This window comes from Vitis vinifera, chromosome 17 (assembly GCF_030704535.1).
Source record: "Vitis vinifera cultivar Pinot Noir 40024 chromosome 17, ASM3070453v1".
Classification (NCBI taxonomy): domain Eukaryota; kingdom Viridiplantae; phylum Streptophyta; class Magnoliopsida; order Vitales; family Vitaceae; genus Vitis; species Vitis vinifera.
In genome coordinates, this window is record NC_081821.1 from 8,396,570 (window position 1) to 8,402,569 (window position 6,000).

Consider the following 6,000-nt stretch of genomic DNA (forward strand, 5'->3'; position numbering starts at 1 on the left):
AAGGTAAGATGGGAGTCCTCAAATCATCAGTCCCTATCAAGTATTCCATATGAAAAGGATTTGTTTGGTGACCGGGAAAGTGGAAAAGGAAAATTAGAATCTCAGATAAAAAAAGAGTAATAAGTTTTAAATTAATAACTAAAAAATTATTTAATTTAAAATCAACTTAAGTAATTAAGTAATAAGTAACAAGTTTTATCAATCACTCATTTCAATGATGTTTTTTTTTTTAAAAAAAGAAATCATTTATGCATTATTGATAATTTTTATGAAAAATGAAATTGATTATTTCAAAGATAAAAACTCATGTTTGATATGTGCTTTTATCACTAAAAAAGGGCTTTTCAATATTAAGTTTCCAACACGTAAAGATTATTATGTAATACTTTTCTATGCTTCTTATGTAATTGACCAATACATACACTAAAGTAGTCAACTAATTGAGAGTAACAATCTTCCAATAGTCAATTAGGGTATAACTTGTGTCTAATGTGATTAATTTTAGTTCAAAACTTCTATTTAAGGCTCTTGGATATTTATGAGTGTTGTGATTATTGAATATTTTTCTTGTTATTTGAAAAAATGTTTTTAATTCATTATTTGAATTCATTTACTCCAAAACTAGAAAAATCCTCTTAGTGCGCCTTAACCCTAGCTATCATTTGTCATTGTATTCCATTCAAAGCCATATGTTGTGTTCTTGAAAGAAATTTTATTTGTACTCTTAGTGAAAGGAAGTTGGTATAAAGTGTGAGAGAATTCTTCGAAGATTGTAAAGGTCCATCCATACATAACAAATTTAAGTGTAATGAAGAACAAAGAAACTATTGGTTGAAAATAGGGTTGGCAATGAGACAGGTTTTTTCGGGTACCCGTCCCGCCCCGCCCTTAATGGGACGAGGTTTAATTTTAATAAACGGGTTTGGGATGGGTATGAATTTTTTTTTTAAAACCTGGGATGAGTTCGGGTATTGCCCCATCCTGCCCCGTCCCGTCTTGATTATATATAAAATTAATTTTAAAATTTAATTTAATTTAAATTAAAATTTAATTTTACTATTTTTAATATATAGATAATAATAATAAAAATTTAATAAAATAAGTTATAAAAAATATAATAATTTTATTATTTATAAAATATATTTATTTTAATGTAATTAAAAAATTTAAAAGTAATCTTTTTTTAAAAAAGAAAGAAGTTAAACCGGACGAGGCGAGGTGGGTATGGGAATTGTTTTTAATAAATGGGGCGGGGTTGGGATGGGGGCGTCCCGTCTTGAATCCGCCCCGTTGCCATTCCTAGTTGAAAAGACCTTTGAAATAATGAAATGCCTTTAGGCTTGTGGAGGAGCTAGAGAGTGTGGAAGTAGATGGGCTGATGAGCCACGATAAAATTACTTTGTTTGCAATATCTCTTCCATTACTTTCTTTATTTTTAGTGTTGTAGTTTCATTATTTGTATGCATATATTGTTTGTATTAATATTAGCCCATCGTTTCCTCTACAAGTAATTTTGATGATTACTGAACAAAAGTAATTGATCTAATACTATGCTTGGTCTCTTTGAATTAGATTTAAAGATTTTCAATCCTTCAAGAGCTAAGGAAAACAAGTGTGTATTTCATAAAGGTTCAAGACCGTTCTAGGTTGAATTTATGTAAAAATTATGGGTACATTAAATTAGGATCGCACTTCATCAGTTTGTAAAGTACTATAACTTATCCAAGTTATTAATTTTAAATCATTTTTATATTTTAAAAAATTGAATGAAAAATCATTGCAAAGAAAACTAAGCGTAAAATCACTGTATTTTATCTTAAAAAGGTGTTAGATCAAGGTTAGGTCAATCACGATTTTGATGATAACAAATTAAAATTAAGATGCTAATGATTTTACTGTCTTAATGCATCATTCTTTGTGAGCACAATCTTGTTAAATGCAAACATGATCTCAACCCTTGTTTTCCCAAGTAAAGAAATTGACATTAACTTCTAATAAATGTTTGGCATATAAATGACATCATTGAGAGCAAATGTTGTACCTTAAGGTAGCTTATGAAGCACTTTCCCTTTGTTTGGCCTTGAGCCACACATAAATACCTGATTTTCACCTTCCCTTATTATAGTGCAAGTTGTAAGGGCCCTCTTGTTGCCACATATGTTCCTAATAGCCCTAAAGTCTACTACCTAGTCTACTATTTAGTCTTTCACACTAGTGACTATAATCATCTAAGAGGAAACCACCACAACTAACACATCAGTCTCAACTAAGTTTTTCTTCACATGTCGATAACAATATGCATGATTTTCTGTTCCAAACAACTTGGAAACACTACGCAATATCTCTTGATGTTGATCTAATATAATAACTTCTTTACTATCTAGGACCCCCTTTAACTTCTCTAAGAACCAATACCAGTCCTCATAATTTTTTGAACTGACCACACTAAGGGCTAGAGGAAACATTCCATCGTTTGTATCATATGCAATGGTGGATAAAAGAGCTCCCTTATATGGTCTGCTTAGGTGGCAAGAATCAATAACCAATACCAGTCGACACCCCATGATAAACCCTTGAATTGAAAATGCATGGGCAATGAACAATTCCATGAAGTGACTTTCATGAGAAGTGTACTCCGCAATAGTTTTGGGGTTTATTTCCCTTAGCCTATGGCATAACCAAGGAAAAAACATGTAGGAGTCACGTGGAGCTCCATATATGCACTTTTTTTGCCTTCTCTTTAAGGTGCCATGCTTGGTTATATGTCAATTCAACTCCATGATCATGTTCAAAATCCTTGCATATTTGACGGGAAAGATAAACTGGAGTTGTTCTAAAGACATCTTCAACAACAACAATAACTCTCTTTGAACTAATCCCCACCTCATATGAACACTCATCATGAGCTATATGATTATGATTAACTTGGTAAATATGAACTCTCAAGATTTCATTCCCTTCTATAGCATGAGCTATATTATCTTCCAAGGACAACCCTCAACCGAACACTTCACTGACATATGATTAGGTGAATTTTTCTTGTATTGTACTTAAACCTTCCACCTAACGACATCTGGTATATTGCCTTTTGAAACTCCTTTGCATTTTTAAATGTATGTCCTGACCCTAATATTGCCTCACGAAATCAATTCGATTCTAAAGGGATGTATTCACTTTCTGCACAATGTGATGCAAAACCTCTTGATAACATCATAGCATTAGGAATTGCATCACATCATGCATTAGAGAAAGGAAACGTGGGAGGTGGACTTCTGTAAATTACATACATAAAAAAAAATTAACTACATCATGTGTAAAATTGATATTCACAATATTTTAAGTACACATTCAAGTCAAAGCACATTACCCAAATGCCAACTGTGTATTCGATATATTTCCCTCAATGGCTTCAATAGGGGGTGACTCTACTATGTACACATTTGCAAAGTCATCACTGTGAGAAATCACGTTATCCAAGTCATCCTCATCTTCTAAATCTTGGATGACTCTAGGGTTAAACTTGAGGGCGTAGTGCATCCTCATCACATCAAGGGAGATATCGAATTTCTCTAAGACTCTTTAAGTGAATTCTTCAAATGACATTCCTTTATACATGTGAATACCTTTGATTTTTCCACCAACGTATTTCCACTACACATCATTTTTTTGGACAAGTTTGCCTCCCATGATAATGTAATAGTATATCCTATTTGTAGCCTCCATCAACCTATTCAAACAAAACACAACTTTCATACTATTGAACAAACAACTATGCATATTCAATGTCATCCGAAAAGTTTTTTTGTCTCACAGTATATATTGTTCCCAAACAAATTAGTACTAGTAGCATTTTAAAACATAAAAAACTATCAAATGGAGGCCTATGTGGAAATTGTTCTGGAAAACAATTTTCTGGCCTTGTGAACAAAATACAATTCTCTAAAACATAAAAAACAATTCTCTAAAACAGAAAACACTTCCTAAAAAAAATTAATATATACAATTTTCTAAAACAAAAAACAAATCTCTAAAAAAAACACATTGATAACATGCTTTTTAAATACTTGAAAAAAAGTTGTTTTTTTCATATTTCAATTTGTACACAATGGAACAATTGATAATTGTTTCTAAGATTTCCTCTTAGAAATTGTTTTTTTTTTTAAATAAAAATAAAAATTGAGAACTATGTTTTAAATCATTTCCAAGGTAGCCCTACAATTTCCTAAACAATGTAATGACTTTCTAGGTAGTTCCCAACACTAAGCAAATCAAACATAGAAATTAGGAGAATATATCTAGCCACAAAATTTGGAAGCATTCTGTTTGGTAGTAAACAAACACATCATTTAGAGAGACAACTTTCATAACAAAAAATGGTCAAACAAACTTATATAAGGTCTTAAAAAAAAAAAAAAAAAACTTGAACATAAAGGTGTAACAACTACCAACAATAATACTATGATTTGATAAATCATTCCTTATCACGTGAATATTTTTTTTCCTTTTTTAGCTCAAGCATAACACTTCAATTTTGTATTTTTCCATTCTCTAACATTTTCTTGGCAACTAAATAGGGAAAAATGCACCACACTTAACAATTACATTAAAAAAACATTGAAACTAGCACTGACCTTCTTTTATTTGCCGACAACCAATGCATAAAATCTTAGATTTCGAAATCAACAATTCGATGTTTCCTAACAAAACACAAGAAAGAAGAGAATTAAAAAAAATTAAATAAATAAAGGCCTACCACAAAGCAACAATTCAGACAACCTTAAAATTTTTAAATGTCTTACATTTTTGAACATTTTTCGAAATCCAAACAAAGTATGGAACATTACGATTTTGAAAGGAAATCAAATATAGGGCGATATTTAGAGAACCTACTAACTTCAAATATCCAAATACGGTTAGCACGAAGAGCAATGTTGCTGGGGATCGACGAGGGAGCGATAGACGATGAACTAAAATCGGGAGAGAGATTAGGGCAACGTATTTGGGCCGAAATCAAATGGTCGGGAGAGATGAAATCAGGAGAAAATGAAATTAGAAAACCTACTAACCTCAAATATCCAACTATTGCAGCACGAAGGGCAATGCCGGTGGGGATCGAAGAGGGCAATGTATCGCCAAAAATGAAAAACGCCACTATCTAGGCCTGAAATCAAATGGTTGGAGAGAGACAAAATCGAGAGATGAGTAGGTATGGACAAGCGTAATGTATCACCAGAGATGAAAAACGCCACTATTTTGGCCTAAAATCAAATGGCTAGAGAGAGACGAAATCTAGAGATGAGTGGGGATCGATGACACCAATGTATCTTCGAAGATGAAAAACCCAACTATTTAGGCTTAAAATCAAATGGTCGGAGAAAAATGAAATCAAGAGATGGGTGGGGATCGATGAGGCCAATGTATAGCCGAAGATGAAAAACCCCACGGTCTAGGCCTGAAATCAAATGGCCAGAGAGAGACGAAATCCAGAGATGAGGGCTTGTGATTTCCTTAATAATCTCTATGGTGATTTCATTTTTTAGGGCAATGTTTCGATAATAGAAGCAAAGGAGGAAATCGGGAGAAACGGAAACTGCAATTGTCTAAGACTGAAATGAAATGCGGGACATAGTAAAATTAGGGTAACATGAATGGAATTCCAATGTGGATTTTTTTACATTTTTTTTCACATTCAACAAATGTTATTTCTGGAAAGATAAAAAATTCATATCATTCTTCTCAATTTTTATACTTCCTCTAACTCTTGGACTTAAATGGTGAACTTATATGAATCAAAACTTAATTTTTAAACCCAATTGAGTCCAAAACATAATTCTCCCAATTTTCTTTGGGTATTGATTCCTTAATCTTCTCATGTTTTGCCATGCTCATGATGCCTAGGCTTTCCACACTTATATAGTACTTTCAAGGAATTCAAATGATTTTTTTTTTTTAAAAAGTTTTAATTGAATTTTGGAGACATCAACTTTAGTTGAGTTGAAT